The sequence below is a fragment of the Ambystoma mexicanum genome, chromosome 9, assembly GCF_040938575.1.
Source record: "Ambystoma mexicanum isolate Mex_15411 chromosome 9, UKY_AmexF1_1, whole genome shotgun sequence".
Classification (NCBI taxonomy): Eukaryota; Metazoa; Chordata; class Amphibia; order Caudata; family Ambystomatidae; genus Ambystoma; species Ambystoma mexicanum.
This window is the reverse complement of record NC_090931.1, coordinates 457,596,770-457,619,839: the sequence shown is the minus strand read 5'-3', so window position 1 is coordinate 457,619,839 and position 23,070 is coordinate 457,596,770. Positions and strand designations below refer to the sequence as shown.

Below are 23,070 nucleotides of genomic sequence, written 5' to 3'. Positions count from 1 at the left end.
CTCTGACAAGGGTCGGGCCTTAGGCGGGTTCAGGGGCTTCGTGTGATGGAGGTTGAGACAGCCTGACCGTTCTGAGCCAGCACTGGCGCATAAAGCATAAGGGGAGAGCAAGTCCTATTGACTGGAGGGACAGCCCTATTACCATCAGGACTATGGGCTGGACAAAGCTAGAGACACACGGGGGTTGTCCTGGCATCTGGAATCAAGGGTTTATCTGTTAGTTTCTGTACATGACAGAATAATAGTGTGTTTACAGAAACTAACAAGTAAAACCTTGATTCCAGACGTCAGGACAACCCCCTTGTTTCTCTAAGGGGGTAGCAAGGGCTCCCTTCAGTCCCCCTCCTCTGCCCCAGCCTCAGAGGGAAAGAAGGCAAAGACGCCCTTTGGCTCCACGTGTCTCCAGTGGGGGGCAGGCTTGCCCTTCACACATAGACTTGGCATCAAAAGTTCGCGGACCCCTGGATCCTATCTATAGTGTCCATGGGTTACCGTCTACCGATTCCTCGCTCTCCTCCCCTCCACTCCCACAGATTGGGACAACAAGTGGAAATTTGTTCGCGAGGCAGTGGAAGTCCCAGCCTCCCATCGAGGCTTGGGCTTCTACTCCAGGATTTTCGGCATACAAAAGAAGAACCAGGCTGTCCTAAGGCTGTGTTGGACCTTTCCACCTTGAACTTCCCCCTCCCTCTTCAAAAATTCAAGATGGTTACGCCAACGCTGATTGCAGAGACACTCTGCGATGTGCTCCCTGGATCTGAATGACCCGTATCTACACGTACCAATTTGGCAGCCTCATCGGTCCTTTCTATGGTTCAGGATCATGGGCGACCCACTTCCAATACAAGATTCTACCCTTCGGCCTCAACTCAGCCCCCAGGGTCTTTACCAGATTTATGAATGCTGTGGCAGCCCTTCTCAGGGCCCAAGGTCCCCATGTCTACCCGTACCTGGACTACTGGCTCGTCGGGGCGAGATCCCCGGAGGCGGTTTTCCACAGTTCCTGTCCCCTTATGAACACACTCCATGAACAGGGGTTTCTCCAGCATGGGGTCTGGAATGGTTTCACATGCTCATGAATATTCCCCGTCGACGGGCTGGAAATGCTTGGTAAAAGGAAAAACATTTTCAGTTTTGTTTCCAAACTGTCTTTCTCCTATAAACCAGAGAGCCCTGGGTCATACTGCTCCCAGCCAATGACTGCCCTCTACCTAAGCCCCTCCTCGGGCAGCCAGCTTCAGATTTTTACCACACGTTCAAGTGTTGGGAGTCCTCATGCTTCGCTCTTCGAGCTTTTCTTCTGCCCCGAAGGAGAAGGCCAAGCAGGACAAGGGGTCCGGCCTTTCCGTGAAGGCCCAGGTGCACCAGGCAAAATCATCCCCTTCCATCGAGCTGGTGGTGGCGTCACTTGCAAAGGCCGTAGAGGCGGACCATGCCCAGGGTACCCCGACGACGGCCAGGGTGTCTCGTCCTCCCAAGAGTGAGGCTTCGAGCAAGCCCGGTGAGAAGACACTGGAGAAGAGGATGCCGGACCTCAGCCCGAGGCTGGCCCTTCAGGACCTGAAGAAAGAGGGGTGGGGGCGGTGAAGGCCTCTAAGGAATGGACATTTCTTCGGCCAACGAGGATGAGATCCTCTCCATCTACACCGACCAAGGTGACGATGACAAAGGCGACGTTGGGGAATCACTCCACGGCGACACCTTTGATGGGGACGCTGGCGAAGGGCCATGAGACGAGGACCCTGGTCCCAGCGCACTTACCCCCCAGGTACCGCTGAAAGATCTCTCACTCAACATCCTTTCGACTCTCTACACGCTGGTGTTGGAGATCCAGAGGAGGGTGCCAACGACCCCTCCACCCACGGCACGAGTTCCAGCTGCCCCATTGACACCGGTGTAACCACCGTCCAAGAAGAGGAGGCAGTGGGATCCTTCCATGCAATGATCACCCGGGTGTCAGAGCTTTTCCAGCTCACTCCGGAGGAAAAGGAGGAAGGTTTCTTATATCGGCGCCAGGAGGTGTAAAGGAAGACCATCCTTTCGGTCCCGCACCTGAAAGATGTTTGGGATGAGTGGCTGGCTCTGATGAGGAACCCCACTACAGCCCCAGCAAAGAGAGTTCAGCGAGTTCAGCGTCGTCTTCATCTTCCACCTCTCCGGACAACGTGGGGAAGAAATTGGATTCGATGGGTAGAAAGGTTATCTACTCAGCGGCAACGACGGTGAAGGCTGCCAACGCCCTCGTGATCGTGCCCAGTTTGGACCGGGAGCTGTGGTTTAAGCTGGCGCCGCTCCTGGACTTCCTCCCTGACAAGCGGGTAGAGGCTTTGGAGATACTTCACTAAGGCGAGGTGGCATTGGATCACGGTGGCCATGGACATTGCAGACACAGGGTTCCGACAAATGGGAAATGACGTGTACCTTCGGGGCTGGCTCAAGGCCACAAACTCTAGGCAGGAGGTCCAGACAAGGGTTTTGGACATGCCCTTTGACGGGGACAACCTGTTCGGAAAGGCCGTGGATGACTCCCTCCAGGCCATCAAGACGGACATGGAGACTGCACTTGCCCTAGGCACGCTACAACAATGAGGACTGTCCTTTCGTTCCTCAGGAGAGAAGTCTAGCCTGTCTTAGAGGGGTTTCGGCAGGGGCTCCTCCTCTTACCGCCAGCCCTCACGCTCCTCGACCCAGGAAGACAACAGGGGTTGCTCCAAAACCTTGGGGGGCGGACGCAGTCATCACGGACCGCAAGACGGCCTGTCGACCTCCAAGCAAGATTGAACTGGCCCAGGACGTCAGGCCCCCACGCGTGCACCCCGGTTGGAGGCAGGCTGGCGGACTTCATCGGCGTGTGGAAGACCATCTCCACCGACCGTTTGGTGCTAGACGCTCTCACCCACGGACGCACACTGGAGTTCCAATGAAAGTATCCTCAAATACCACCTGTGGCCTGGCAGGAATATCACATCCCTCAGCTGCTGCTAGAGGTTCGGGCCATGTTAAAGGAAGGGGTAATAAAGCTGGTTCCGAAGCGGCTCCGGGGCTCCAGAGTGTACTCAAGTTACTTCCTCATGCCAAAGAAGACTGCGGGATGCAGGCCCATTCTCGTCTACGACGACTGAACAAATCTATAAAGTCCCAGAAGTTCTGGATGGTCACACTACAGCACATGCTTGGCCAGCTGGAGGAGGGAGACTTTCTGTCGTCGTTGGACCTAGAGGACGCTTACTTCCACGTCCGCATCCACAGAGGACACTGCAAATTTCTGCGCTTTGTCGTTCACGGGAATCATTACCAGTTCAATGCTCTTCCCTTCGGACTGAAGTCGGCACCCAGTCTTCACCAAGTGCCTGGCGCCGGTGGGGGCCCATCTACGATTGCACGGGATTCACGTATACCCTTACCTGGACGACTGGCTCATCCAGGCCAGATCAAGGGACGTTGCCGTAGACCACACAGCGAAGACGGCCCACCTGCTGATGGAACTGGGGTTCTCAGTGAATTATGCAAAGTCCTGCTTGACTCCACCGCAGGACGCGCTGTTCCTGGGATCCAGACTCTACGCGGTGGCCTGCCTGGCGTCACCGTCAGAGGAGAGGATATAGCCATCTTAGGCAAAGTGCAACAGCTGTTGGCACTGAGGGTCACCACGGTGAGGACCATCAAGTCGCTACTCAGCATGATGTTGTCATGCATATACCTGATCCGGCTCTGCAGTTTGCGGATGCGTCCTCTACAGGAGTTCCTAGATGCCTGTTGGGTCCAGGTGTACAGTGGCTTCCAGGACAGGATCACGCTCGACAAGGAGTTCCGTCGGGCGAGAAGATTGTGGGGCGTGCGATCCAATATCGCCGGGGGCATGGATTTCCAGAGACGCTGGAAGGATGGGGAGCATGCACCGGACGTCTTCACACGAGATGCCTTTGGCTAGCGGAGGAGAGGACGTTGCACATTAGCGTCCTGGAACCACGGGCAGTGTTTTGGGCCCTCAAGTTGTTCCTGCTGTCCCACAAGGGCAAGGTGGTGAGGGTCTTCACAGACAATACCAGCACAATGTTCTACCTCCGCAAACCGGGGCACCAGATCCCCAGCACTCTCCAAAGAGGTGCAGGACTTGTGGCACTGGGCCGTCGCCCAGGGGATGTTCCTCATTCCGTTTTACCTGGCAAGAGTAAAGAACACCATTGCTGACTCTCAGCAGGGAGCTGCACTGTTGCCACAAGTGGATGCTTCGGCAGGACAAGGTGGACATTTTCCTCAAACGGGGCAGTCCTCAGATCGATCTGTTTGCGACGTCGATGAACACCATATGCCAGAGGTTCGCCAGCAGTTTCCCCCAGCCGGTGAGCATGGGGGACGCATTCTCATTCCCTTGGGAAGACCTGTTTCTGTATGCGTTCCCGCCGTTGCTGCTACTACTTCGAGTTATCAGTCAACTCAGACGGTACCAGTGCAGGATGATCCTCGTTGTACCAGCGTGGCCGAGGCAGATCTGCTATCCGGACCGTCTCAGCATTTTGCCGTCCCCTCAGTCTAGCTGCCTGTAGTCACACATCTTCTCGTCAGGGCAGTATGTGCAGTTCTGCACCACGCCTCGGTGTCCCTGGACCTGAAAGCTTGGCTCCTGCAGCATTGAGTTCGGTGGCAGCTACGATCTTCCGGCGGACTGCAAAGAGATTATCGCCAAGGCCATGGCGTCATCTACCTTAAAATGCTATGAACACAAGTGGAAGCGCATTACTGTATGTTGCTGTTCACAGAAGATTTAATCCTCTGAAGATCACGCCCCCTCAAGTATTGCAGTATCTACTGTCATTGCCTAAATCGGGACTGGCTCACGCCTCCATCAAGATTCATCTGGCGGCTATCTTCCACTACACCAGATCTCTGGGATGGTCTTCTCTGTCGTCGCACTGTCTGGTCAAGGAGTTCATCAAGGGGCTGTTCCGCTCATTTGCGCCGGTGAAGGCTCCAGCCCTGCCGTGAGAGCTCAATGTGGTGCTGACTAGGCTCATGGGGGCTCCATTTGAACCTTTGCATTCAACTCTGCTCAAATTTCTGTTGTGGAAGACGGCTTTCCTCGTGGCCATCACCTCTGCAAGACAAGTAGGTGAGATACAGCCCTGTTATGCAAGCGGCCCTATTTGACTTTTCACGAGACGAGGTTGGTGCTGCGGACGCACCCCACCTTCATGCCCAAGGTGCCGTCGAAATTTCACCTCGATGAGCCCTTGGTGTTACCTGTATTTTTTCTGACGCCTTTATCGCCGTCTGAATGGACTTTGTACTCGCTGGATGTGGCTAGAGCGCTGAAGTTTTATGCGGCCCGCACAAAGAGTTTCCGGAAAACTTCTAAGCTCTTTGAACTTTGGTCCTGTGAACCATGGCAAGGCCCTGTCCAAGGCTTCCATTTCCAGGTGGCTCTCTGGCTGTTTCACGCACCGTCACCGGTTGGCAAACCGACGACTTCCGGGCCATCCGAGAGCCCATTATACCAGAGTGAGCGCTGCTACAACGGCGTTCCTGTCTGGTGTGCCCCTGCTGGACATCTGCAGGGCTGCTACGTGGAGATTGATGCACACCTTCACAAAATTCTACTGTCGACAGAGATTCCAGGAAGGAGTTCACAGTCGGCCAAGCAGTGCTGCACAACCTGTTGGCTTGAAGGTGAGCCTCGTGAGGAGGTAAGAGATTGCTTCTGTTGAGCCTTGCCACCTCCCATGGTTGTGCATGTGTGTACGCCTGTGTATTATTTATTCATGAACATGTGAATTCATGCCAGACCCCATGCTGGGGAAGGAACAAGTTACTTACCTGTAACTGTTCTCCAGCATGGGTCTGGCATGGATTCACATGCAAACCCTCCCGCCTGCCCCTCTGCGGCTATTCCCTTGGTCCTACTGCCACTTTACGTGCTACAAAATCTGAAGATGGCTGCCAGAGGAGGGGTTTAGGTAGAGGGCAGTCATGTATGACCCAGAGCTCAGTGATTGGTTTATAGGACAAAGACAGTTTGGAAACAAAACTGTTTTTCCTTCTACTGAGGATTCCCAGCCTGACGGGGAATATTCATGACCATGTGAATGCATGCCAGACCAACGCTGGAGAACAACAGTTTCAGATTAGTAACTTGTTCCTTTTCATCAATCTCAAGAAGTCTCAGCGGCAGCCTACGCAGAGCCTGACTTTTTTGGGCCTCATGTGGGACACAAGCTCCGAGAGAGTTTCCCCCTCGGAGGACAAGATCATGGCCATCAAGAGGGCCACAGGTCATTTTCTCAGCAGAGTTGTGACCTCAGCCTGGTGGTACCAACATCTAATGGGTATCATGGGGGCTTTCCTACTGGCAGTACCTCACACGAGCCTCAAGATGAGATTGCTAGCTGCACTTCACAGTCTCATGGAATCAGGAGTGCGGCTCCCAAGCCGAGCTTGTCAGCATTCCCCCCTTCTCCATCAGGACCTTGTCTGGTGGCTCACGGACTGCAACCTGTGGACAGGCTGGCCCTTCCGGCAAACAGCACTGCAAGTCACCATCACCACAGATTCCTCCCTGAAAGGATGGGACGCTACGCTGGACATCTACAGCGTCAATGGCAACTGGTCCCTCCAGGAGCAGGTGGCCCATATCAATCGGCTGGAGCTGAAAGCTATCTGGCTCGCTCTTAAAGCCTTTCTACTTCAAGGTCATCCACCCCACCCCGCAGAAGTTAGCCCTTGCAGTGTGTTTCCTGAGCAGGTTTTACACTAATTTTATTTTATTTATTTTTAAATTTCTTTATTGGCATTTGTTATGGGTACAACAGCAGTATGACAGTAGCTGCCAACTGCGGCATAATATATGCAAATCAGTATGAAGCCAGCCGATAAATTAAACCTTGAACAACATTAACATAAGTCGGTTAACTGTAACGGTAACTGTCTCCTTATGGTTGACAGATAGTTCGGTTTGGGAGAATTAGCAGGGGATGGGTTGCGGGGGAGAAAGGAGCATGCAGACAAGAGATGAATTCTGTTTCTGGCGATCGTCTATTTAAGTGTCTTTGATAGTGGAGGGGTAAATCGTTCAAGGGGGCTTTTCGTCGTTGAAAGGGTGGAACAGTGCCCATGTCGTGGCCTTCCAGTCGTCCAGTGCCTGACTTGCATCCTCTGGGGATTTAGCGACGCTGTCTTCCCAGGCTGAGGTTTCCGCCCCAACCCAGCGTTCCAGTTCACTATGCCAAGCTTGGAATCTCCGGCCGCTTCCATGCCATTGCGATGGTCCTCTTGGTTAGGATACATGCCAGGTCCATGAGCTTTACAGTGTGTTTTATTTTGGCTAATCTGGGGTAAGTCCCCAGGATGCACTCACTGGGGGTCCATTCGTACCTGGTCATGCCTGCCCTCCTGCAGGTTTGCTTTACCTCGGGCCAGAGCTGCTGGGTCTTGGTGCATTCCCAGAACATGTGTAGAAGATCTGCTTTTCCCTGTTGCACCAGGGGCAGTTGTGATGGGGCTGCTTGCTGAACTTCGATATTCTATGCAGTGTTAGATAGGATCGGTAAAGCACGTTCAGTTGGATCAATCGGAATCTGGAGTTCCTGGATACCTCCTTGGGGAACGCCAGAGCTCTCTCCCATTCTCCTTCAGTCATATCTCGCCCCAGATCCCTATCCCATTTGAATTTTAGGTCAGGGCTACAGGGACTAGGCCTGTCAATGTGGCTGTATATTTGGGACACCGGTCTCCATCCCTCTCCCAGATTGTACAGTAGTGTTACAAAGCGGTTGGGCTCGGGTTCCTCAGGCCATTTTGCTCGCGTTATTTTTCGAATCCTTTGATACCACAGGAACTGGCCGCTGGGTATGTCTTCCTCGGATTGCAGTGAGGAGAAGTCACGGAAGGAGCCCTTGTTGTATAAGTCTCCCCATGTGTACACGCCCTTTCTCTCCTAGTACCTGATGGTTGCTAGTTTGACGCTGTTCTGGCACAGATCCGAGAGGAGCGGAATGTCCGTAGTGTATACATGCTTCAGGTGGAGAAGTGACTTTATGTGCCACACCTGTCTTCCCAGGGTAGCCAGTAAAGGTGTTTCGGTTGGGAGGTGTTGGGGTGCCCAAATGAGTTCTTTCAGCCGGATTGGAGCGATTGGGAGCTGCAGTAATGCTGGTTCGGAAGTGGCGTCATCAGCCAACCATTTGGCTATAAAGCTGAGCTGGGCTGCCAGATAATATTTCTCCAGGTCAGGAAGTTGAATGCCGCCCTGTCTGTGCAGGAGAGTCAATGTGTTTGGCGCCATGTTGTGTCTGCCTCTGCCCCATAGGAAGTCCTTGAGTATCGTCTCGAGTAAGCGAAAGAAGGGGGCTTTGATGTAGTAATACACATTTAGGAATCCGTTGAGGAACCTGGGAAGAACAATCATTTGATGATGGACGCTCTTCCCATTATGGACAGTGGGAGTCGTGACCAGAACCCTATCGATTTGCGTAGAGGGGGCAGCGCCGCCAAGGTGTCATTTTCATGCATGAGCTTGGGTGTGTAGCATGTTGACTCAGAGGTAGCGAAATGAGCACAGTTGCCATTGCACCTCCAACGAAGATAGGTCATCAATGTGTTTGTCTTTGAGGCCAGCCAATGGAAAGAGACAGGATTTGTGTCTACTGAATCGTATTCCCGAAACTTTGGCAAAATTGTCGAGGACCTCCAGCATGGTCGGAACGTTCTGGTGCGGGTCTCTTGCGTAGAGGAGGACATAATCTGCGTAAAGGGAGATTGTGATCTACCCCGTCCAGTCGTATACCTGCGTCGAAGACTTGTTTTCTGAAGTAGATGACAATGGGTTCAAGCCCCAGTATGTAAAGCATGGGGGAAAGTTGGCATTCCTGCCTGGTGCCCTTCTGTATATCCCATGCAGCAGAAACAAGCCGTCCAGATTTTACTTGTGCCTTTGGTTTGGTGTAGAGTGCTTTGACCCATCTGATGAATTTGTCCCCGAAGCCGAATTCCCAGAGGGCCGCTAATAGCCATTTCCAGAATATGGAATAGAACGTGTTGATGGCGTCCAAGGATAGCAGGGCGTAGGATCCTTCATCTTGATTAGCCTGGGACATGACATGCTGGAGTCTGCGGAGATTAGCAGTGGTGTTACGGCATGGCACAAAACCATTCTGATCTGGGTGCACTTTTTCTCCTATTACACTAGAGAGCCGCTTGGCTAGGATCGTGGTCAATATTTTGACGTCGTAGTTGAGCATTGCGAGTGGGCGGTAGGAGTCGCAATCTTTTGCTGGTTTGTTTGGTTTAAGCATCGGGATCCCCAGCGTTTCACGCATGCTCCCAGGCAAGATCTCCAGTTCATACGCCTCCTGAAATAACTCGTGGAGTAGTGGGGTTAGATTTGGTTCGTAAGTTTTGTAGAATTCGGGAGGTAGCCCTTCACTACCCGGAACCTTGCACGTAGCCAGGGACTTAATTGCTTCAGATATGCCTTCTGTGGTAATGTCCGCATCTAGGGCTTCTCTGTGTGAGATGGGGGCAGCCCCATCTCCTCCAGTGTATCCGAGATCTCGTCCGAGGGTATCTGGGCGTCATGGGAATACAGCTGGGCGTTGAATAGCTTAAAAGTGTCATTGATGCCCTGTTGGGTTTGATGTAGAGTGCCATCTCTACTCTTCAGAGCTGTGGTTAGGTGCTTCGGGTGCTCTTTTGCACAGCCAGGCTAGAAGTCTGCTGGGCTTGTCTGCTTCGGTGTGCGCCCTCTTGGTTCTGGTGGTGTAGTCAAACTTGGCTAGTCTGTCCCGAGCCTTTTTGCATTCGGTTCTGATTTGCTCGAGTCTGTCTTCCGGGTGGCCTGGGTGCCGGATTCCAGTTGTTCAATTTCGCTTTATCACTGTTCTAGCTCCGTTCGTAGTTGTTTCCTGATGCCTCCAGCCTTTGCTCTAATTTCTCCTCACATAACTAGATTCAGGGCATCCCATAATGTGCTTAGGTAGTCCACACTGCCCATGTTCTCTGCTATATAGTTCTCTTGGGAATCTCTGAGGTCCTTTGTAAATGTTGGGTCTTTTAATGCCTCCGTGGGCATTCTCCATGTGGGTATTGGGGTTCTGGGTCCTATGATGCTCCACTCTACCGTTAGTGGTGAGTGGTCCGAGACGGTCTGACCCAGATATTGTGCCGTTTCAATCTGGGGCAGGGTTTCTCTGCCAGTGAAAACGTAGTCGATCCTGGTGTGGAGGCTGTGCGGAGCTGAGTAAAAGGAGTAGCCCAGATCATCCAGGTGTAGCTCTCGCCAGATGACCACCAGGTCGAGGGGGTTCAGCATGGTATTCAGCGCCATGGTGGATGCTGGCGGACCAGACAGGTGTGGATCTGTCAAGTTCTGGGTTGCTGACGCAATTGAAATCGCCCCCCCCCCCCAGATGAAAAATCTGTGCCTATATTGTGTGATCTTGGCATACATCAGGTTTAAGTGTGCTGGTATGTTGTTGTTGGGGAGTTATGAATTCACAAGGCATATTTCGGTTTGCTCAATATGGCTCCACAATATCACATACCTTCCCTCTGGATCTGATTCAGCCTTGGTTAGTTGGAAGGGGATTTGAGGGCTGATCCATGTGAACACCCCTCTGGCATATTTGGAGTATGTGGCTCTGAATCCTTGCCCGCCCCAGTGAGTTTGTAGCGTTGCGATGGATTCCTTCGTTAGGTGGGTTTCCTGCAATAGGGCCAGTCTGATCCTTTTCCTATGCAGGTAGGATTTAATTCTGTTTCGACGTAGATAGGTACCCAGTCCCCTCACGTTCCAGGTGAAGACCTTGATGCGTGTGGCCATGTTAGTTCGGGGAGGAATTTTGTTTGTTCCCTGTTCCCCCTCTTCTCTTGCATGGTGGTCGGGAAGCTCGGGCACCCCCCTCCAGGCTGCCTAGTGCCGGTTCACTCTCCCCCGTGCCCTCGCTGAAGGTACTGCTTTAGATTTCTGAGACATTTTAACTGCTTCAACTTCCACTCTGGTAAGTGGGTTAACAAGACAAAACAACTGAACTGCCCCCAGCAGTTGCATTGAGGAGGATGTAGTGCTGGAAACAGGCCGGCACAGGTTTCGGTGGGGTGGGTCCTAGCAGTGCTCATGTGTGGTCACCTGAGCTCCCGTCCGTGGTGGCACAATCTTTCATCATGGCGGAGGATCTTTTTTTTTTTTTTTTTTTTTACACATTTATTGAACATTTTGTAGCAAAGGTTTTAGTCAAACCAAATCCCATGTCATCATCTGAACCTTCGTCAGACTCTTCTTTCTCTTCCTCCTCAGCAGCAGGAGCAGCAGCTGGCGTGGCGGACCCTGCAGACGAGGCTACAGCTCCACCAACTGGCATGCTTATTATAACCCTGGGCAATGACGTTGTTGATATTTTTACCCTTCAGTTCATCGATTACCTTATTGCTGCGTTCATTATCAGTTTCAATTCCAACGCTTTCAGGATTTTCTGGAGGTCCTTTGACCCGGGGCTCTCATTGCCCCCAAGGACAGCCAAAAGGTATGCAGCAACGTAACGCATTCTAGCAACGTTCCGAAAAGTAGAGCTAGCGCGTGATGCGTGCATTCACGGCGGCAACTTGGTGGGAAAGAGGGAGGATCGTCTTTTAAGTGCAATACTATGATGTCGTATCTTGACGACGTTTGTTGTACGGGATCAGTGATTCATGATTTTAACTCTTCGGTCCTTTAAGGTGCGTTCATCGCCTTCAGCCAGGTTGTTGTGCTCCAGCCACATGTTGGCTGCAGCCGGGGTTTCCATGAAGACCGGTTTTCCTTTGTAGAGTATCTTGAGGTGTGAGGGGTATAGCAACATGTATATGAGATTGAGTTTTCGTAATCAGGCTTTGATTGGTATGAATTAATTTCTAGCTTTTTGTACATTGGGGGTATAATCAGGATACATGACGATCTTGGAGTCATTCCGTTTAATCTCGCCACCCTCTCTCTCTCTCGAGAATTTGAATATTATTTCTATGTCTCGAAAATGTAGGATCTTCGCGATCATTGGGTGTGGGTGCGACCCTGGTGGAGGCCTTTTTTGTAGGGATCTGTGGGCTCTCTCGACTGAGAATCCCTGAGAGAGTTTGCCCGGCCCAATTTCCTGTAGTATCATGGATTCCACGTATTCGGTCGGGTTGGTTCCTTCCATGTCCTCCGAAATTCCCAGTATGCGTATATTATTACGTCGGGCACTCCCCTCCGCCCCCTCTTCCGATCTTGCTTCTAATCTTGCAACCTGCCTTTCAAGTTCGTAGACCTTAGTCTTCAAGTTCGAGGTGGTTTCTGTGGTGTCCTCTAGGTTCGCTTCCACCTTGGTCACTCTTTCTGTGAGGTTGCAGGCACCTTGGCGCATAAGCTGCATGTCAGCTTTGACTTTGTCTATTTTAGTATCAATAAATGTCCTGAGTGCCGCGATGGCCTGCAGTACGTGTGTCCTTGGGATCGTCTTCAGATGGAGGTGACTGCGTCTGTGCGTTAGTCTCATGGTGGGGTTGTTGCTTGGGTCTTGCCGCTGTGAAGGAGTCCATTATTGTCAGTTTGGTTTTATTCCTTGAGGACGACATCTTGCAGTGTCTTGCATAGGTCGCTTCAATGGCTTCCGCTGCAGCTTGCTGCTCGGCAAGGTGGTTCCTGGCGTGGCGTGGTGTGTCGTCCTCGAGAGGCTGTAGCCCCAGACCTTGTGCTATTTGGATGCCCGAGTCTTCCTTCTTGCCTCCAGCTCCCAGTGTGATCTGGGCTTGCAAGCTTTTTGTGGTCCCTCACACTCCGTGGGCGCGTAATTGTGCTGAATCTCTCGATGTTTTAAGTGTGCTCCGAGGTATTGGGCCCCCAGTATGTCCGTGTTGCCCGGGCCAGCCGCTGCTCTCTGGGAACCCTTATTGATCTCTTGTGGGGGGCCTGCTGGGTGGGGAATCACTCCCGCGGGTGCGTGTTATTTCCAAGCGCACGGCACTTCTCCTGTGCCCGCAACGCACCCCCAGCCCGGTGTCGCGGCTGTCCTTCCTCGTGCTTGTCAGGCCACCAGCGCTCGTTTCTGTTAAATTTGTGTGTACAGGCAGGCACTTTTACTTTCCTGTGCGTTCCGTGTGGCCTCTGCGCGGTGGTTCGCCCGCTCCTCGCTCTCGCGTGGGCCTCCGGGTCATGCAGGTGCAGTCAGGGGCAGCCGTTGCACTGCCCCTCGCCTCAGTGCACCCCCTCTGTCCTCCTTCCCCGGCTCGGCCGCGGGCCTCCTCTTCCGATGCGGCAAGCCGGGGGGGGGGTTGGGAGGAGGGCAGACGCAGCGGGTCTGGCACTCGGAGGCAAGACCGCTCTCCCTCCTCAGCGGGCCGGCTCGGGTCCGCCACTTCCGCAGTACCATCAATCCCCGGTCTCAGGCCGCGGCAGTTTCTTCGGGCCGTCGCCGCTCGGCAAGTCTCAGGGGCCAAGTGTGGGGATGAGCTCCTCCCCCGCAGCGGCCCTCCTCCTCTCTCAGGCCGCCATTTCTTCGGCACCCCTAGGGCTCGTTCACAGGTCCCGTTTGACTGGATGCAGGCTCCGATTTTCTTCGGATCTTCGGTCGGGAGTTACAGAAGCGCTTGTGTTAGTAAGCGCTGCTGTGTTTTGCCGGATTTATTATGATTGTTGGAGAATTCAAGGATCTATGTTAAGTTCAGGACGGGAGCTCAGCCCTGTCGCAGCCTCATTCCATGAGCTCCGGCCACGCCCCCCAGGTTTTACACTAAAGCATCTACGCCTGTCACAGGCTTAACTAGACATTTCAGGGCGCTACAAGCAACGCTACTTGGAGCCAGTACAAAAGCAAATGGACTATGTTTCGCCACTGGGCAGAATCAAAGGAGATTGACCCGCTTACTTGCACGTTGGACAATGTGTTATCCTTCTCTATACACCTCGCACACTCAGAAGTGCAAATAGGCACATGTCGTACCTACCTGACGGTCATAGGAGCCTACCGGAACTCGGAGGAGGAAGTGTTCTCTTCCTCCAACCCGTTGGTTAAGCGACATCTGGCGGGCCTCCCAGGCTTTACCCGCCTATTAAGAAGCCACACCCGGTGTGGGACCTTAACGTATTGTTGGGCGCTCTGGCGCACAAACCTTTTGAACCAATGCCGTCTGCGGACATCAGGCTGGTCACCATTAAAACAGCTCTCTTGGTGGGTCTTGATTCCGCACGTAGAGTTAGCGAAATTCAGGCACTGGTGGCGTCAGAACCGTACACTACTTTTCACAGAAATAAGGTGGTCCTGAGAACGCATCCCGCATTCTTGCCTAAAGTGGTCTCTTCTTTCCATCTAGATGAGGAGATGGTGTTACCTACTTTCTTTGCGGATCCCAAGTATGATGCGTAAGCGGTCTTGCACTGTCTGGGTGTCAGGCACGCTCTGAAATTCTATCTGGACAGGACGAAGAGCTTCCGCAAGTCGGACGCTCTTTGTCACCTTCGGGGGGGTCAAGGCCGGGTTATCAGGCGTCCAAGGCCTCTATAGTAAGGTGGACGGTTTTGGCCATCAAGGACACCTATGAGGGGCAGCGCAAACTACTTCCAGCGAACATGGATGCCCACGCTGTTAGAGCCAAGGCTACGGCAGTTACGTTCTAAAAGCACGCAGTTCTTCAGCAGGGCGGCCACGTGGGCCACACTTTCGGCCTTCTGCAAACACTACTGTTTGGATGTCGGCTCCAGGTCAGACGCAGCATTTGGGCAGGCAGTATTAAGGGACACGTTTTCTTAAGGAGGGTCACCTCTCCACCCTGGGGCTACATTCAGTTGTAATCGCCCATACAGTATGAAGGAAAGGGGACTATGGACTAAGAGTACGTTAGTCACTACTGTGAGTAACTTATAATTTACCATACCTGTGAGGTCTTTCATGTGCTGTCTGAGGTCCAATGTGTCCAGTAGACAGTGTATATCTCCTTCATTGACTTGGTTGCTGAGTTGCCGGGCCCGGAATGTTAGTCTTAAGGAAGATGATGATGTTGGCATGCGTAAGAGTCATGTTGGTGACTGTTAAGATTTTCATATCAATGATATATCTTCCTGACCTGTCAACCCCAGAACATTTTTCTTTGATTAGGTAACTATTTTACCTTGTCCCTAGGTGAAGGGGAATATTTCCCCCCTCTAGCCTAGTCTTTTACTCTTTTCATGGGTGACCTTTTTTTGTCTCTACATAGTGTATGGTTGAAGTTATAGTTCCCTACACTTTTTGGACTTGGGCTGGGTTGCCCATATGGGCTCTCCTGTTAATTTCTCTTTAATATACTTGGGTGAACAACAGTTCCCAAGTAGCAAAGGGGGATTTTCCCCCTCTACTTATAAATAAAAAATAACTCTCCTTCAGTGAACGTTATTGGTTTCATGTTAGCTTCATCGCTGTTCTAATATAGTAATGCTTCTTTCTTATTTGTATTGAGACAAGTTATTTGGTCTGCCTTATGCTCTGTTATTCTTCCTGTGCCTCGCCAGTCCCCCAATACCTTCCTTCTTAGAAACTGTCCTTGTACTCGTACAGATCAGGCGTCAGTTCAACTTCATCGCTGCACTTGCAATCAGGCTTCCTCGTCACTCGCCTGCGATCCTCCCGCTTCTTCTGGTTTCTTCGATATCTTACAAGGAAGCAACGTCTTGTAGCGGCTTTCCTCGGATGGTCTCTGCATTGTTGCGTGGGCCAGTTGCCCAGCCGGATTCTCTCAGGGTCACTCCACCACCAATTCTTCTCCTTTCAGGCTCTTGGGTACGCTGACCGTTCAGCATTTTTTCTCTTGCTTCCCAGCACCTTCGGAATTTGCAAGTTCTGCATCCCGCAATGGCTCTCAGCAACTTCGGAATTTGCAAGTTATGCATTCCACAATGGCTCTGCCTCTTCCCAGGCATATGTCAGCAGGGAACTTCCCCTGCGTTTAGATGCACTGCGCTCGCTCTCTCTCGCCGTCCTCATTCTCTACATGACAAGTGTTCTCCTTTAAATCATCTCATTTCGTGGATTGGTTTCTTTTCTTTAAAGCGACATTTTCTCTTTCGCCTGAAGAATAGCATCCCTCAGCCTCTTCTTCAGCCCATCTTGATACTTGACAAGTTTAGGTAGTCCCATATATGCCTGTTTACAGGTAAAGGGAGTTACTCACAGGTACGTGAGTCCTTGTCCCCTAAGGGGGGAGGAGGGGAGGCAGTCTCTCCAAGTGAGGTCCCACTTGCCTCGACCCCTAGGGGGGGGGTGTTGCGGAGTGGTTAACCTCCCTAGCCTCACGGGGGAGAGGGGTGCTCCCGCTTGAAGGAGAAGGGATTTGTCACAGTGCCCAGATTGGAACTAAAACGTGGTAATCCCACTGGTTCCGAAAAGGATGGGGGACTGCGACCCATCTTGGACCTGAGGCGCTTCGACAAATTTCCTCATGAAGGTCCAATTCAAGATGGTAATACTTCTGCAGATACTCCAGGCCCTAGAGTTACAGGATTGGCTGGTGTCACACCCATCTCCAGGACACTTAATTCCATGTGCCCATCCCTCACAAGCACAAAGTAACAGAGGTTTGTGATTGGCAAATCCCAGTTCCTGGACTAAAGGTATAGTGCGCTCTAAAATGTTATTGTCTTAAAAGATGGGCAATAATAAAAAACATATATTAAACATCTTTTTAAAGAAAGTTCCTATGTAAAGTTTTGTGAAATGGATTAGTCTCCTGTGCTTGTGTTAATCTCTGCCCTCGCGGCACTAATGAAGCAAAAGCCCCGTCCTGAGGTGCAGGGTAGGTCTCAAGCTCCACCACCAACAGTCCTGGAGGAGGTCGGGCCTAGGGCGGCAAGCACCACAGCACTGCCACGCCGCGTCAGACATGATGGCTGCTCGTCCGACACCACCCACTTTTGGGGAGCAGGTGGGAGAAAAAGTTTCGAGGTGGGACTGGTCTTCGCCAGGTACGTGGCCTACAGCATATCCTTCAGCTTTGCAGAGCAGATACTCTGGCTTGCTGTCTGCGGGGTGTATGTCCAGACCTCCTGCAACCTCAGGGCCCTACTCCTGCGCCACCTAGCACCCCATCGGCCTGTGAGGACAGGTTTTTTGAAAAATTCCTCACGCTTATGAGATCCCCTCAGATGGGAACCATCCTTTGTGATTTGATTAGGGACATTCTACCTCCTGTCCCACCACTTGCGCCTATAGTCATTCCTCCTATGGCTCCAGTGCTTCAGGCACCCGCGCAGCCTCAGCTGTCTGCATCAGTCCCCACGGTTCCGTCTCCTCTGCCTCCTGCATCCCAGGCAGTTCCATACCAGCCTCCACAGCAGCCTCTGGCTCCGGTCACCACACCTCAGCCTGCGGCGCCCAGTACTCCTCCACCTGTTCCAGTCCAGCAGGACTCCCTGGTGGACATGTATGAGGAGGAGGACCACGACACTCCCATCTTCGGCCAAGGCATTCCATGTACGGCTCGCAGGACTGGCTGAATACTTGGGGCTTCCACAACCCAAGGTTGAACAATCGGCGGCGGGTGTCCTGGCCGAGGTCCTCTCTCTACGCCCCACGGCGAGAACGGGGATTCCGATGCGGAAAGACGTTGTTGCCTTGGCCAAAAAGGGATGGCTTAAACCCAATTCAGCACAGCCTACCAATCGGTGCCTCGAAGCCAAGTGCAGGCAGGAGGAGGGGCATCCACTCTTGCTGTCGGCACACCCTCAACCTCACTCTTTGGTGATTGCCGTGGCCACAATCTATTCCAAACCGCAGTCTTCCTCGGCTACCTCATCCTCTGCGCTACTAGGCAAGGAGGAGATCATCTTGGAGACCTATGCAAAGGTCTATTCCAACGCGTCACTGCACCTTCGTCAGTCTAATGCGGACATTATCCTTGCAGCTGTGAATCAAAAGCTTCGGTGGGAAATAGCAGACTTCCTTCTGGGAACTTCCGGCGCAGAGTCAGGCGTGCTTCAAGGCGGGGCTGGCAGAGGCAAAGATGGTGGCAAAAGACATAATGGAGCCAACTGTGGCACATAGACCCCTCAAACCATGCCATCTGCATCCGCAGAGACATGAGAAGGACTGCCTGGCTTCGGGCTACCAGATTCAACCTGGACGTCCAGCAGCGCATATTAGACCTTCCATTCGAGGGTAGCAACCTCTTTCATTCCACCACTGATGAGGAACTTGATAAGAACAGTTCCCAAACTGCAAAATACTTATCTATCCTCACAAAGTCCACAGCCAAGACGTACAGCCAGATGCACCAGCGTTCCGACAAGGGACTGGCTTTCGGCGGGTTCTGGGGCTTCCAGGAATGAAGGTCCAGGCAGCCAGACCGCTCCAAGTCAACACTGCCGCGAACAGCTCAAGGCAGGGAATAAGGGCTTCTTTCAGTCACCCTCCTCAGCCTCAGAGGGGGAAAAAAGGCATGGCACTCCCCTCCAGTTCTACATGTTTCCACATGGCATCTGCGTTGGCCTGGCACAGGTGCAAGGAGGCGTTGGAGTAGATCTTCTTGCTGTATGCGTCCAAAATCTTCTCCTCCTTGCCTAGCAGCACCGCAGAGGAGGTGGCTGAGGACGACTGAGGCTTGGAGTAAAGTGATGCTGCAACGAATTAGTGAAATGGCGCGTTGTCGAGCTGCCTGCCATGTGCCTGTGACGTGTTGCTCGCGACGTGTTGCCCAGCCCTCTAGGCCCAGCCCCATCCAAGGCTCTTGCGTGTGGATCTGGAGGTCTACCCTGCTCCTCGGGTCTCGGCCCGGTAGGTGTCGCACCCTCGACCCAGTCGGTAGAGCAGCGTTTAGGCACCCCCACAGACGTATTACCGGTATTAAGGCATAGCCCCTCGGACGTATTGCCCCGGTACAAGAACCTTCCGGTCCCGTCCAGGAGGATCCGAGGACACCTCGACCCGAAGGCTGGTAGCTGTAGCAGCCTCTGTGCACGTGCCGGTAGAAGGACCTGGCCGGTCCCTCCCGCGCAGGAGAGTCCATGGGAAGGAGGCTCCCTTGCGGGGTGTGCTGTAAAAAAAAGAGCTCCCTCCACCTGGCTAGTCTGTTCTTCCACGCCTTCGAGGACAGCGAGTCACAAGCCGAACATGATTGCCAACCATGGTCTGGGCCAAGGCAACGTATGTAGAGGCCGTGGGGGGTCTGAAGTTGGGAAGAGCCTGTTGCAGGATGGACACCTGCTGAACCCAGTAGAAGTCGGCATGCGCCGGGGAGGAGCGTGCCGCCTGAGGACCGAGTACCTGAATGATAGAAAAGACAAAAAAGACAAAGCGAAGTATCCACGCGTGGAATTACACGGCCAAAGCCAAACCCAGGAGCGCTGGTGAATTCGGCCCGTTCCCATCAAAGCGGAAAAGGGGAGTGAGGTGTGGCGCCGGAGGGCGGATTCAGGGCAGCGCATGCTCCCTGGGCCGCGCACCTCTAAATTTAAAGGGGAAGAAGGTTTTTTTCTGGTGAAAAAGGTTCTGTCTCCCGTCCCTTGGAAGGGACACCCATACAGTATGGAGGAAAGGGGGCGGGACGTAAGAGTAAGGAGCGATGCGGCTGCCAAATCGGGACGTGTACATAAGCATCCTTCAGATCCAGGGAGCACATCCACTCTCCCCTGCACAATGTCTCCGCAATGAGTGCTGGTGTAATCATCTTGAATTTTGAAGAGGGAGGGAGAGGTTGAGGGTGGAGAGGTCCAACACAACTCTCAGGCTAGCTTGATTCTTCTTTTGAATGGCGAAAATCTTGCGAGTAGAAACCCAATTCTCGCTGGGAAACTGGGACTTCTTCCACTGCGTCGCTCTCGCCGAGCAACTGAATTTTCACCAGCAGAGTTGCTGTCCCAATCTGTGGGAGGGGAGCAGAGGAAGGGATCAGTAAGCGGTACTGAGTGGATACTACAGAGAGGATCCAGGGGTCTGCGAACTTCTGACGCCAAAACTGCACATGAAGGGCAAGCCTGCCCCCCGCACCAGAGACACGTGGATCTGAAGAGACGTGTCATGCCTTTTTTCCCCGAGAGGCTGCGGAGGAGGGGGACTGAAAAAAGCCCTTGCACTCCCCCTTTTGTTTGCGCCGGTGCTGACTCGGTGAACAGTCAGGCGGCATGGACCTCCGTTCTTGGAAGCCATGGAACCCCCAGAACGCCTGCCCCTTGTCGGAGCGTTGATGTGACTGGGTGTACGCCTTGGGCGTTGCCTTCGTAAGAATAAAGACATTGCAGTTTGCAAACTGTTTTTCTTTTTATCTAGCGCCTCATCGGTGGTGGAGTGAACAAGGTCACCTCCGTCGAATGGTAGGTCCAGTATGTGTTCCTGGACGTCTGGGTTGAATTTAGTAGCCCGAAGCCAGGCAGTCCTCATGTCCACAGCGATGCATATGGCCCGGCCAGAGGTGTCAATGTGGGCCACAGTGGACTTCATGAGGTCTTGCACCACCATTTTAGCCTCTGCAAGTCCCGCCTTGAAACATGACTGGCTCTGTACCGGAAGTTCTGGAAGAAAGTCCGCTATTTCCCGCCAAAGCCTCTGGTTAACGGCTGTCAGCATGGAAACCTCGTTGGATTGACAAAGATGCAGCAAAGCATTGGAATAAAGCTTCTTCCCTTATGCCCCCAAGATCATCTGCTCCTTGTCTAGCAGTGCTGAGGACGACTGAGGCTTTGAGTAGAGTGACGCCGCAGCTATCACCGAACAGTGCTGTTGAGGTTGGGCCGATAGCAAAGTGGATCCCTCTCCATTTGCCTATACTGGGTGTCAAGGCGTCGATTGACAGGGTGGGCCAAGTGGGGTTTGAGCCATCCCTTCTTGTCCAAGACAACGTCATTCTGCATCGGGATCCCTGTTCTAGCTGCGGGGTGCAGAGTGAGGAGTGAGAACCTCAGCAAGTAAACTACCCCCCCCTGCACCACCCCCCCGCCCGCCTCCGGTTGTTCGACCTCAGGTTGAGGCAGGCCAAGTACTCTGCCAGACCTGCGAGTCGTTCGTGGAAGGCCTTGGCTGACGATGCTGTGTAAGGGTCTTCTTCCTCGTCTGTGTCCACCAGGGCGTCCGGCTGGTCCGGAGCGGGTGTAGGAGTGCTGGGCATCGAGGGCCAAGGTCTGGAGACCGGAGCCAGAGGCTGCAGTGGAGGCTGGTACGGAACCGCCTGAACTGTGGGAGGCAGGGGAGCTGGAATCGAAGAAGCCAGCGTGGGCAGCAGAGGATGCACCAGGGCCTGCAGCACTGGAGCCATAGGAGGAATTACTATAGGCGCAGGAGGGAGCATGTCCTGATCACATCCCTAAGGATGGCCCCCATCTGAGGAGATCTCATGAGAGAGGAACTTTTCAAAGAACCCGTCCTCGCAGGCTGGTGGGGTGGCAAGTGATGTTGACAGGGTAGCAGGCGGCTGCTGGGGCCGGTGCGTGCTCCGTCTAGCTGGTTTCGGGGTAAACCTGCCCTGTGAGGCTGATGGATAAGCTGTAGGCCACGTACCTGGTTGACACCAGTCCCACCTTGTAACTAGGTCTCCCACATGCTCCGGTCCTCAGTGCGGTATCAGGCGAGCAGCCACCTTGTCTGGCGCAGCGGCCATCGTGTAGAGCTGCGTGCCACGTGCTGAAGTCGTGGTGCTTGGCTCACTGGGCCTGGCCTCCTCCAGGACTCTTGGCAGAGGAGCACGAGACCTACCCTGCACCTCAGGCCGAGGCCTGGTAGGGATGCCCTCGGCAATATCACCGGCAGTTCTGCGTGCAGGCGTCCCCTCGGTCATGTTGCCGGTACAAGGGCGTAGCCCCTCAGGTGTGCACCTAGTAAAAGAACCTTTCTGTCCCTCTGTACTGTCTCCGGAAGGCTCTACAGACACCTCGGCATGGCGACCGGTAGCTGAACTAGCCTCGGTACCTGTGCTGGTGTGAGAACCTGAGCGGTTCCTCCCACCCGGGCGTTTCCTTGGGAAGGAGTCGCCCTTGCGGTGTGCGCTGGAAAAAAGTGAAGTTCCTTTGGGCCTTGACTTATATCTGACGAAGTCCTTTAAGTCCTCTGGAGGCAACTTCTCGAAGAGCTCCCTCTACCTAGCTAGTCTGTTCTTCAGAGCACGCGGTCTAAGTGCGTTGCACGCTGTACAATCCTCCCAGCCATGGTTGGAGCCAAGGCAGCAAAGGCAAAGAGCGTGGGGATCAGATGTAGGGAAGAGCCCTTTGCAGGATGGACACCTGCTGAAGCCCGCTGAAGTCGACATACTCCGGTGACGAGCATAGCGCCAGAGGACCGAGTACCTGATTGAAAAAAAAGACAAAGACAGAAGAAGAAAGTATCCGGGGAAGAGCGTGTGGCATTACATGGCAGAAGCCAAACCCAGGAGTGCTGGTGAAAATCGTCCTGTTCCCGTTGACACAGAAAAGGGGACGGAGGAGTGGCGCCAGTGAGCACAGTCAGCGGAGCGCATGGTCCCAGGGCCGCACGCCTCTAAAGTTAAAGGGGAAGAAGGTTTGTTTCCGGTGAAAAAAGTTCTGTCTCCCGTCCCTAGTGAGGGAGGCCCATGCAATATGGAGGAAAGGGGACGGGGCGTAAGAAGTATGTGATAATTTGGCTTCATGATCAGAAGATCTAACTCAGATACAGCTGCATGAAATAACCTCCCCACATGGCTCTGACATTGGATTCTAGTGCACGTATACCTTGACTAGTTTGACCTGTTAAATGCACTTGAAAGGTTTGTAGGGCGTTGAGCACTGCTAGCAACTCCAAAAGGTTTGTGTGATTCTGGGCTGTGATCTGTGTCCACAGGCTATGCGCTGTGTGGCAAATCTAATGGGCTACCCCATCCAGAGAATGATGCGTTTGTTGTAACAATCGCTTGCACTGTAGGGTTGTGAAAGGGTACTCCCTTTAACAGATTTTCCCTTTGTCCACCAGCGTAGCGCTTGAACTAGGGTTAGCGAAACAACCACTATCGTCCCACTGACCGCTTGCCAGAGACCAGTGTTTCTCTAACCACTCTTGCATTGGGCGCCTGCGCAGTCGTGCCTGTGGAACCGGGTAAATGCATGAAGCCATCATCCTGAGCAAGCGCATTGCTATGCGTATGGGTATTTGGCGACTGGCT

At 53.2% G+C, this 23,070-nt stretch overlaps 1 protein-coding gene and 1 pseudogene across 4 annotated transcripts in view; one reads left to right on the top strand and one right to left on the bottom strand.

The window, feature by feature from the left end:
• Positions 1-23,070, top strand: part of CUX1 (cut like homeobox 1) — a 2,307,153-nt gene that overhangs the window by 1,371,623 nt on the left and 912,460 nt on the right. The gene's annotated exons all lie outside the window — the stretch shown is intronic.
• On the bottom strand, positions 11,176-11,624 carry LOC138488185 (large ribosomal subunit protein P2 pseudogene; annotated as a pseudogene).